At 37.9% G+C, this 11,906-nt stretch overlaps 1 non-coding gene across 1 annotated transcript; it reads left to right on the top strand.

Annotated features, from left to right (window-relative positions):
* Nucleotides 1-230: 230 nt before the first annotated feature.
* Nucleotides 231-303, top strand: TRNAK-CUU (transfer RNA lysine (anticodon CUU)). Its single transcript has one exon. It is a non-coding gene; the product is annotated as a tRNA-Lys (tRNA).
* Nucleotides 304-11,906: the final 11,603 nt, after the last annotated feature.

Genomic DNA, 11,906 nt, shown 5'->3' with positions numbered 1-11,906 from the left:
TGTCATCTCTTTTAGAGTGGCAAGGGGTCTCATTGTTTGTCATTGTTTTGGTTTTATTGTTTAATAAACAGTTTTGTTCCACCTTTCTCCAAGGAGGTATTTTTTCCCTCCCGGACCAGTTGGGGGGAGGGGCCGATTGGATCTGCTTTTCCCACCGGAGCTCCTTTAGGGGATTCTTCTGCAAATTTGCTCTAAACCTGGACAAATACATGAATTGGAGATCCCCCAATGCCCGGCTAGCTCAGTCGGTAGAGCAGGAGACTCTTAATCTCAGGGTCGTGGGTTTGAGCCCCACGTTGGGCGCCAATTCATGTATTTGTCCATGTATTCAACATAAACAGAATGCGACGATTGGGGATAAAAGCATCATATAGTCAACCGAGGACACCTTCCTGAGGGTACCTAGAATATGTAATAGGATATAGATCTGAGTACTCATTTATTTCCTTTATTTCTTTCTTTATGTCCTTGCAGGTGCTAAATTACTTAAGCATCTTAAATAATTGCAGACAAAAATCTCTACACTACAGCAAGCAACCAGGAGCAATTGCTTATCATGGAGTCAATTCCAAACCTCCCATCTGCATGCTCAGGAACTGGAACTCAGTACATCCAGGTTATTTTAAAAGTAAGTCCCTTTCAGATTCTCCCCTCCCATCCTCAGCCAAAACTGCATTTCCTTCCACGGGTATCTAAAGCCTTGGACCCTTCCTGTGTGAGATGTCAATGTTTTTTCTTCAAAATGTGAAACAAAAATCAGGTGGTTGGGATAACCTGCAATCCTAAAGTCACTTGAGGGTTTCCAGTCTTCATTTTTCATAATGTTTTTTCATTATGCTTATTCATTATATTTTTCATTATGTTTATTGAAGAAGTTTCAAGACAGAGATGAGTTTTTTCCTCTTTTTTTTTTTTTTTTTTGAAAATACAGTAGTTTCAGCAATTAGATAGAAACACTTTGTAAATGGCTTGTAATGAAAACTCTGAGTTAAAACTTAGAATTTTTTAAATTGATGTTTAACAAGCATTAGAATAAAAGGCTTCTGAGGAAGTGAGAAATGGATCTCCTCTAGCTGCTGCCATGAAAGAATACTCAAACTGTTCCAGGTGCTTTAAATCATGTTCTCCTCACAAAGATCACAGGACTGTGAAGAGCTGCTGGTAGAACAGATTTCTCTGAGGATTAGGCAGAGCAGATGTAACAGAACACAATTCAGCACTTCCTACACAAAAAATGTCTTTGAATTAAAGCTACAACCTTTCAAAATCTCATCTTTACATCTTATTTCATTACTAGGCCTGCATTTCCTGTCCCTAGACATGCCAAATTACTAAGATGCAGATGATACAATTATCTCCAAGTGAAATTAAGTTCTCCAAGCAGTCTTTTATTGGACTTTCTTATCTTTACCTTATTTCCCTTCTCACTCATTTCATGTTGTAAATTTTGATGGAGGTAGCCTCCCAAAGCAGTCTCTAACTAAGGGTCACTGCTGGCTATATTTTTAAATGTCTTTAGAATTTTATTAGTAATTTTAACTAATTTCCTTTATTTTGGTAGAAAGAAAATTTAAGAGAATAGTTTAGTGGATATTAAAAGCTAAAACCCAATGGACCCCATATATCCAATTTAAGTGCTCCAGATATGAAAAGTAGATATATAGGAAAAGAAGGAAGTGCCTTTTATAAATGCTTCATGGTTCATATATTTTATTTCTGTCATTCAGAATGCAGAAAAGCTGAAGTATGGCTTCCAAAGAGGATTACTATATTGGTAAAACAGATAATTTTCTATGGATTTCACTATGAATTCCACTAAAGTACTACCATAGAATGGTTTGGTTTGGAAGGGACCTTAAAGTTCATCCCATTCCACCCCTGCTATGGTCAGGGACACCTTCCACTATCCCAGGCTGCTTCGAGCCCCAGTGTCCAACCTGGCCTTGGACACTGCCAGGTATCCAGGGGCAGCCACAGCTGAGTAATACTCATAAATGTAAAATTAACCAATGTACTTATATTGGCTAACCCTACATTAACCATACATTAACCATAAATGTACTTAATCCAATGGAAAATAGTGCTAACATGGTCAGACTTGTAAGGAACTGTAATTAAAAGGGAGAAAAGTCTTGAATATGTGAACTAAATTACTTAAAGACACTCTACAGAAATGAGACATAATTGTAAAACAGGCTGAGTAGTAACTAGAAATAAATTTTTATGGATATATTTTTAACATTTTCTAATTATTCCAAAGAAAAAAAAAAGATGGTGAAAAAAAAATTAGATAAAGCATTAGGTTAGAAATTGTTTTACCTCAGGAAGAAGGGGCTGTTACAAGGAGTGATGATAAATTGTGTCTGTTGGGAGTTCTGAGGCCGCAGAGGAGGAGAGAGCACAAAAAGGGTTTATTTGGCTTGGAAGTGGCAGCAGAGCTAATTTGTGGGCAGGCTGTGACTGTGTGTGGAAGGCATTAGGAAATGTCAGGGTTTGGGTTCATTGATCAGGACTGTTATCCCCACTCAAATCAGGACTAAGAGCAGAATGGTGGCTGGAGAGATGTCAGGATGTTGGATTTCCTTCACTGTACAGGCAAGGTGCTTTTGCTATTTTTTTCCCCAGTTGTGAAATCTAAGGGGAAAAATAGAAATAAGCAGCTTGGTGATGGGTTTTCCACAAAGACCTCACATGCTTCCATAGGCATAGCTTTCATTCAACTTGTTGAGTATATTTTGAAAGAAAGAAATAATATTGTTTTTTGAATGAAATAATTAACAGTTTAAGGACAGTCTCTAAGCAGACTACAGCCTTATGTGTCATACAGATGAGTGCAGAGAGTATTTTAATTTTTTTTCTGAAGGGTAAAAATATAATTCTACTGAAAAGGCAAAAGTAGCTCTTTCCCTTAATTATAGTTGGAAATGAACTAGTGAAAGAAAGTCTAATTCTAAAGCTACAGTTGTAAGCATGGTGCCATTTTGGCCATGAAGAGGGATACAGGATGCCTTTTAATTCCATTTGGTCAGGAGGGGAGAGCAGGGTGAGAATTTTGTATCATTCAAAATGTAGCAATAGCTGTAAGTACAATATATTACTGGTATGCAAATAGGTTTGATCTCTTGAAAATCAAAAGCAACCTTGCTTTAAGAACTGTTAGCATGTTTGGTTAATTTTTCAATGGCCAAAATATCCTTCTCTTTTATATCACGAATATACTTCAAGAGCATTTTGAACATATATAATTAATACATTTTCAATTCTCTCAGGCTCTACCTTTATCTTTTTTTAAGAAAAAACACTGGCCTGTGAATACTGAACTGCATGAATGCATGGGAAAAAAAAGAATAAGTTATTATGGTTTCATTTGTAGTGGGATGTTTTTCAATGAAAATAAGCATAATAGACTAATGGATGCCATAGAGGATTTTTGCTCACATTCTCAATTTGTCTTCTATTTCTTTATTATATATTCTATTATTCTATATTCTGTATAATCTCTGAGATCTATTTTTCTATACTTATTTAGGTAACAAAACAAAATACTTGTCCTGTACCTTGTTATTCATTGAAAATGGTATTCAATTTTTAAAGTGTTTCTTAAATCATTAACTAAAGCACACTGAAAGAGTGTTCAACCAGTGCAAACTGTTAGAGTGAGAATTATATGATTAAAAAGCCATTTGTTTCAATGATTTTAAATCTAAATAAAGGATTTGAAATGAAAATAAATGACTTCTTATTAAGTAAAAATGTGTAAAAAAAATTTTAGCACAACTATCTCCTGACTCCTGTTCAAGGACATCAGAAATGCCTCACAGAAAAAGTTCTTCCAAGGGACTCTTGCTTTATGCTTCATGATGCCAATATTAATTAAGTTGACTGTACATGCAAAACACAACCTCCCCTGTTGTTTGAGTAACCTCTCCCAGCATGCCCAGACCAAGTCAACAAATGGCAACAAATCACTCCCAAATCCATCAGCATAACAGCAAAGTGCATGATCCATCTTCTAGCATTATTTATAATTTATCCTTGTGGAAACATTGGTTCTTGGTGGGGCGCACAGCGGTTAGGAGATGCAGAGGTGTGGGAAGCTGTGTGTGAGGGTGTACCTGGGATGTTTCCAGGATATTATTTTCTGTATATCCATTTTTATGAAGCAATAGAAAAGTTTGGGAGGGTAAAACTGGCACTGGGAATAAAATGCACTAAGACACAGCATGAATTAGGGGAAAAACAGTTAACATGGTCCTCACACCAACATATCCCTTGCTTCTCGCTGTGTTGAAAACTTCTTACCAGCCTTCCTGAGATTCTTATTCCCTAGAAATGATAAAGTACAGCCTTTTACCAATGCATACAACCCCCTATGAGATTGACTTCTAATTATGGAAACTGCAGGGTGCAAAAGCAGAAATGGCTGAAATGAGCTTCACATCACATCTTGCCTTCACCCTCCTAGACAAAAAAGCAATTTTGATTGCTCTCAAAATACTTGATAATGTTTCACTTATGCCCTTTATTACTAAAAATTGAATAAACTCCTTCTGATAAAGAGATTAGTAATACCTGCACTATTTTCCAATATTTTCCCTAATCAGCAGCAATCCTTTTTTTTCTGTCTTGTGGAGCCAATATTGAGTTACTTGCTCTTCCTTCAGGATTGCTGTAGTGTTCTCTTATACATCTTAAAAAAGCCCTGTTTAGTTTCACTTATCCCAGAAAGTGATAATCAGTCTTATTAAAGGTGAGTAAATGTGATTCTACATCAGGTACCTCCTGGACTGCAACATAAATTAGGATTTACAATGACTTTTCTGTGGTTCAACCTCTAAGTGTGCAAAAATTCTGGAAATGGAGGTGAGGGATTTAATAGAATTATATGAAACTCTCTCCTCATATATAATAAAGTCATAAAATGGTCTGTGTTGGGAGAGGCTTTAAACTCATCTTGTTCTACTCCCTGCCATGGGCAGGGCCATCTTTCACTGTCCCAGGCTGCTCCAAGCCCCAATGTCCAACCTGCCCTTGTATTACAGCGACCTGAGGAGGTCGCTGGGGTGAGAGAAGGACGAGAATCTTGTTTCTTGATCAGAAGGCTGGATTTATTGATATATGATATATAATACATTATAACTATACTACAAAGAATAAGAAGAGAAGTTGCAGAGAGCTGCTAAGCTAAGAATAGAATAGCAAAGAATGAATAACAAAGTTCTGTCTCCAGGGAATCTGTCCCCGAGCTTGCTTCTGTGATTGGCCCCCAATTGGAAACATGGAAGCTGAGCCAATCACAGGGGCACCTGCTACATTTCACAGCAGCTGATAATCATTGTTTACATTCTTCTTCTGGGGCCCTTGCTTCCCAGAAGATGCACAATCCCAAAGAAAGGATTTCTATGGAAAAATGTCTGCGACACCCTTGGACACTTCCAGGGATCCAGGGGCAGTCACAGCTGCTCTGGGCACCCTGTGCCAGGACTTGCCCACCTTCCTAAGGAACAATTCCTAATTCTCAATATCCCATCCATCCCTGCCCTCTGTCAGTGGGAGCCATTCCCTGTGTCCTGTCTCTCCAGCCCTTGTCAGTTCTCTCTCTCCATCTTTCCTGCAGCTCCTTCAGGCACTGTAAGGCCACATTGAGCTCACCCCAAAGCTTCTCCTGTGCAGGTGAACAATCCCAGCTGTGCCAGCCTTTCCTCCCAGCAGAGCTGCTTCATCCCTCTGCTCATCCTGGTGCCTGCTCTGGCTTCTTTCCAGCAGTTCCAGGTCCTGGCTGTGCTGGAACCCCAGGGCTCTTATGCGTCTGTGATAAGCCTTTCCTGTGATGGTGTAAATGTTACAATTTTGTTGTCTTTCTTTTGGGAATTTGCCACACTCTTAGGTTTTAAAGATTGTTTTCTTCTTTTTCTTTGCCTGCTTATATACAGAATTTACATAAGTGTGAATTATTTTTGGGAAGCTGCTGTGATTGATCAGTGTGACAGAGAAGAGGCAGATTATCATTGCTGGATCTCAAGCTTTCCTGTTATAAGCATCTTACACTAAAAGATGATTATATTCAGCTTATTTAGTGAGTCCCAATGCCACAGAAGAGATAGTACAAAAATAACAAACAAGAAAAATTCCGTGTTGCTGCAACACCAATGGGAGCCACAGTTTGAGGTAAAACATATGCTGCATAGTCAGTACCACAATTTAGAGGAATACCTGAGATAAATGCACTTTGTTCAACAGAAAATAGAGAGATGTTTTTTAAAATTCATCTGACAAACTGTAAGAAAATGTAGAAAAAATTTTAGACTATAGACAGATAATTCAATCTTCTGGATAAGGTGTATGCAACAGCTGGAAGCTTTTGTTTGATTCCTGTGAACATCACAAATGTTGTAGATGGAGCAATGGTTGGTGAATGGGAAGTCTGTACTCAAACTCCTGCAAAACAGACAAAAATGTCTGTGTGCTTTTCTGTCCCTCATCTGTAAGGGAGAAGGGGTTGGAAATGCTCCTTTGAGTAAAGTTTTTCTTTTATTAGATATTGCAAGGAACAGAATAATGCGCTTCACTTCTGAAACCCCAGGGCTGTGTAAGGGCAGGACAGATTCGTGATGCATTTTAAGCCTTCAGCCAGCTCTGTTTTGGAGCCAGGTAGAGAACTCTGGATTGTGTCTGTGCTGTCTTCTGGCTTATCCTGAGTAAATCGCAAACTGTACAGCAGAAATTCTTTAATGTGCACATTGTGGAACTGATTTTGCTGCTGCAATTTCCCTTTATAAGGGATTACACGAACCTGTTTCATAGGTCATAGCCTCAAACTATACAAACTATATTAGTCTGACAGGACTCTATGAGTTTGGCCAGTGATTTCCTCTGGGACAGTGGGGTAGTGGTTCAGACTGATAAATAATCAGGTTTTTCAGAAGAAATAAAAAGGGCTATTTACCTGCAAATCCAGAAGAATGTAGTACAGGATGGGAGGTGTAATGAAAATATTAATATATGTATTTCCTAGTATAGTTGATAAAATGCAATATGAAAACCTATTATTAAAAGGGAGAAAGCAGAGTGTTCACTGAAGTGTCTGTGGGACTTTATTGATTTTATAATGAGGTGTTTCTACTGGCGCCCTCACTCTAAGGAGCTTCGAGACCCCGTTCAAATTATCTTCCTATATCCCTTTTGAAATTTCATGTTCTTTTTTATCCTGGGGTCGTAGAGGGGAGAATAAAACCGTGTGTGAGAACAGGGAGGCTCTGAGAGCTCTTTGAGTTCTTCAGGTGGCTTTATCACTCCCAATCTCTTTTAATTGAACTCCTTACTGTAAAGCAAACCTGTATCAAACAGGTGACCTGTCATGCATATGAAATTCATAAACAAAATATCCAGAGTCGCCTTTTTTCCTTACAAGATAAACTGGAGAGTGCAATCTAATAATTTCCTGGAATGTAATTAAGTGGCAAGGTATTTGCTCCCATAAGAGCTTCCCCTAAGGAGCTGAGATAACACGCTCAGTAGAATTGCTTGAAAGATGATGAATTTGAATAAACCAGACAAAGCAGGAATAGAGAGCTAGCGAGAAGATTACATTAATTGTACTTTTAGAGGGCTTCAAAGGGTCAAAGGCATTGAATTCAGTTGCAATAGGAGCAAATCCTACACGTGTAACAGGCAAATAAACATTTTTCATCCATGAATTAAGTATTATTAAATGAACAAATATTTAATCACTGGTCAATGAAAAGAGCATGTGCTTTTATACAGATGAGGAACTTATCAAAATGAAAAAAGAAGAAATAGTTGGATACTGTATGTTAAGCTAACATTTAAATTCTGTACTAAGAATCAGCAACTACCTGGGGGGTGCTGTGTCTGTTAAATAAACAGGTTCTTTCCACTTCTCTCTGAGGAATTCTTCCCGAACCGGTTGGGGGGAGGGGCAGTGTGGGTTTGCTTTCTGGAGGGGCCCTCCTTTGGAGATTCTCTACCAAATTTGCCCTAAACCAGGACAATCCACAATTCAGCTTGGCAATTCTGCTTCAGTTCAAAGAATCACTTTAGGAATTTATTTGTGTAGTTTGCTATTATGTTTTCCTCAACTGGCTTTCAATATTTTATTATGTGTTACTTTTTGCCTACAATGAAGTTCTACAACAAAAACAAGATTGGAATTCATTCTTTCACCTTAACTTTTTATGTGTGTGCTCTATTGCATATAAATTTATCTATAGACATTACTGTAAAAGAAAACAGCATCTGCATGACTGATTTTTAGCATTCTTCTCTTGTTGGCTTCCCTGGCATTATTGGTTTGTGCCTAAGTTTCATTACCTCCTTTGGCATTCCAATAAAGTTTAAACTCTAAAGGCTAATGCTTTCCCCTCCCATGAAATAGGAGTTAAAATGGAAGCAGAAATGCCTAAATGTAATGACTTGTGGGAAAATTCACTTCTTGGGAACTTGGAAGAATATGAAATACAGTGCACAGGTGCGATGAGACCCCTTACACAGTCTTGGCTGCAGTGGAGGAAATAGAAACACCTTCTCTTTTTTTCTTTTTTGACAAGCAATGAAAAAAATGCTGAGAGTTTAACATATGGAAATCAAAGTATTTTGGTTAGAATTTGTCCTTTATAAGGGCCTTTTCCAAGCTGGTTTGTGATCTGAGGGCATTTAAGTGTCCTTCTGCAAACATGTGCTGGCAGTGCAGTGAAATACTTTATAGAAACACAGAATGGTTTGGGTTGAAAGGGACCTTAAAGCCCATCTCATTCCACCCCTGCCATGGCAGGAACATCTCCCACTGTCCCAGGCTGCTCCAAGCCCCATCCAGGCTGGCCTTGGATACTGCAGGGATCCAGTGGCAGCCACAGCTTCTCTGGGCATTCTGTGCCAGGGCCTCCCCACCCTCCCAGGGAACAATTTCCTCCTAATATCCCATCCAGACCTGTCCTCTGCCAATATGAAGTCATTCCTCCTTGTCCTGTCACTCCAGTTCCTGATAAATTGTCCCTCTTTGCCTTCCCTGTAGCCCCTTCAGACTTTGGAAGGGGGTGTGAGTTCCCCACACATCCTTCTCCTTTTTAGGTTGAACAATCCCAATTCCCTCAGCCTTTTTTTTCCTTACAGGAAATTACATATTGTCCATACCCATTCCACTTCCTGAATACAAGTTTTAGGAAGAAAAAGAATACAAAATAAAAGTAAGAAAGGAATATTCAGGAATGTCTTATGAGCTGGTTTGGTTAATGAATTCATGTCTATTTCTACATTTTAATACAGACACTTACTTTCCAATAATTTTAATCTTCTTCAGTTCTGTATCTCATGGAGAGACTGATTAGCTAAAACCTTGGTTATCTCTGGGTTTTGTTTTTTACTTTTTGCATGTTATATACAGGAGTTATTGTTAAAGATAGATCACTGGATTGTTTAGTGATGTAAATGTGCAAATACAACCATGAGTTTAGTTCTGGTCTGGTGACTTGGTTCACTTAATTCCTTGCAGTGAGAGATTCTTCAGCATAAAACCCTCCCCACACACTCTGTTAACAGCTTACGCAGCCGGAAAGAATTGGTGAAAACCTGGAAAATATGTTTTAATATGAAAAGAGAAAAAGCCAGTAAAAGTGCAAGTTGACATGTCTGTCTAATTGTCATGGAAAAGGTGAAGTCCCTAGGATGACTCTGGTTCTAAATGTAGCTCTAAAAGTGTTCTGGGGCTGGGCCATGGAATGATTTGTTCCTTAGAACAAACTAAAATAGACACAATTATACAGAAATGTATTTTCTTGATACCAGTGGTGTTCCACTTCTTCAAAGACATGAGGTAAAAGTTACTGATATAAATAATGATGTTAAAATAATCAATCATTGCTTGCCAGAGATAAGGAACAGAGACATTTATAAAACCAACATTGGTTGGTTTTGGGGGGATTTTTTCTATTTGGAATAAAATCAGACATGAACCTGAAACCTTGTGGCTCCTGGTATGATGAGAGCTTTTAATCTAACATCTGTATTTTGGCTAGAATGTGCACTTTGTAGGGCTGGCTGAAAATTTAGACAGGGGATTCCATTTGTCTGTATCAGCACTTCCATATAAAAGGCATCAACTTTTCCATCAGATCTTTATGCCAAATCTTGTGCTCCATGGCTGCTAGAAATGTTCTGTTTCAAATTTAGCGTTGACTCTAGCAAGGCATAAAATAGTTCTGAAGACAATGAGAAATTAACCCTTTTATTTCCCTAGGGTATATATATATATATATATATATATATATATACTGCAAAAGCTAGTTTTATAAAGAGAGAGAAAAAAGGGCAAACTTCAAGTGAAACAATTTTTTTTCAATTATTTTTTTTAAAGTATTGATTTCCTGCCTTTTAGTAGGTGCCCTCTGTATATTTCTCCTATGTATTGGGGCGATTGTGTTTATAATGGTATAACTCATGAAAGAAAAAAGCAACATCAGAGTGTTCTATATGATCCTATAATTAGCCTCACCCTAGAAAACAACAATTTGAAACAATTTTGCATAGAGCAAATGAACTAAAACAAGTATAGACAAATTCAGCTTTAGGGACAGTCTCCAACATGTATGAAACTCCAGCTTTTAAGTGCCTTTAGATCTGAGAAATTTCTGTAGTAACTAAGTATCATTTTTGGTTAGTGACTGACCACAGCTCAGTTGTTAATGAGTAGAGTTGTGTTTTTGTTCCTTTTCCTGTTCATATAAATGGTGAACAGACAGTTTGACTTCAAGGTCACCTCCGTTTCTTCCTTTTGTTCTTTCTAAATCCACTTACTAATTCCTCTTAATGAAACTATTACATTTTCCAAACCACTGCCTGTCTTTACTTGTTTCTTCATCTCGCACACTTTGTACATTTTTAATCACACATAATGTGCCAAGAAGGTTCATGTTCTTAAACTCCACTTGCATATCTTTCTACTTCTATGGATTAGAAAGCACAGCTGTGAGAGGCACAGCAATGGTGGGTATTAATTCCTGATCTTGTTCTGAGTTCATGAAATAGTGGTTGGCACTGGGTTCAGTGAATGAGGAATTGTCTTGGTGCCCCTTCTTGTGTCCCAGTCACCTCACAATCTGAGGGAAACAACACCTGAGGTGGAAGGGATGGGAGCTAAGGAATGGCAGTAATATGGAATATGTTTTCTTTCTCCTTACCTGAATTTGGAACTCCCAAGAGGAGAATTTTGAGGGCAGAGATCTAATTTCTTACTGGGCAGGACATATTAGATATATTCAAATCAAAACTGTCCTTGTTCTGCAGTTCTTAGCAGTACTGATAACAGCGACACAAAGGAGAATGATCAGATACCACTTCAGGAAATATTTCAGGCTCTGAAAATAAATATATTTCCTTGAAGGAACCCAAACAACATTATTTCTTATATTTGTTTCCTGAGAAATGAAAATTGAAAGACTTTTCCTGAAGGAGTTTCTCTTCAAATACCCTGGAATTCTAAATGCTTGGTGGCTTATTTGAAAGCACCTTCTTTTGCATATCACCTATAGATTTGTATTCAATAATTTGGCAGCACTTGTAAAATAGTGTTTCCTTCTACCAGTCTCTAATCTGACTTTCTTTTATCTATTTATTCTCCCACTGTTTGGTGAGTTCATGATAAATCAAATCAGAGGGCAGAACAGGTGCTGGCTAGTCAAAATGGTTTTTCTGCCTTATAGCTTTGAGAATCTCTTTTAAACTTTGTAATCAGCATTTATCCAGATAATTGGGTCAGGATAGTGTTTGGCATTGTTTTTCACCTCAATGCTTCACATGAGCAATTGTTTGGCCAAGAAAGGTATTAAGACCACGTTAACTTGTTTTTCTTGTTTGGGTTTAGATTTTTTACCATGCAATGAATGCTTCAGTGG

The sequence above is a fragment of the Zonotrichia leucophrys genome, unplaced genomic scaffold (assembly GCF_028769735.1).
Source record: "Zonotrichia leucophrys gambelii isolate GWCS_2022_RI unplaced genomic scaffold, RI_Zleu_2.0 Scaffold_80_209820, whole genome shotgun sequence".
Taxonomy (NCBI): Eukaryota; Metazoa; Chordata; class Aves; order Passeriformes; family Passerellidae; genus Zonotrichia; species Zonotrichia leucophrys.
Note: the sequence above shows the minus strand (reverse complement) of the source record. Positions and strands in the feature narration are given on the sequence as shown.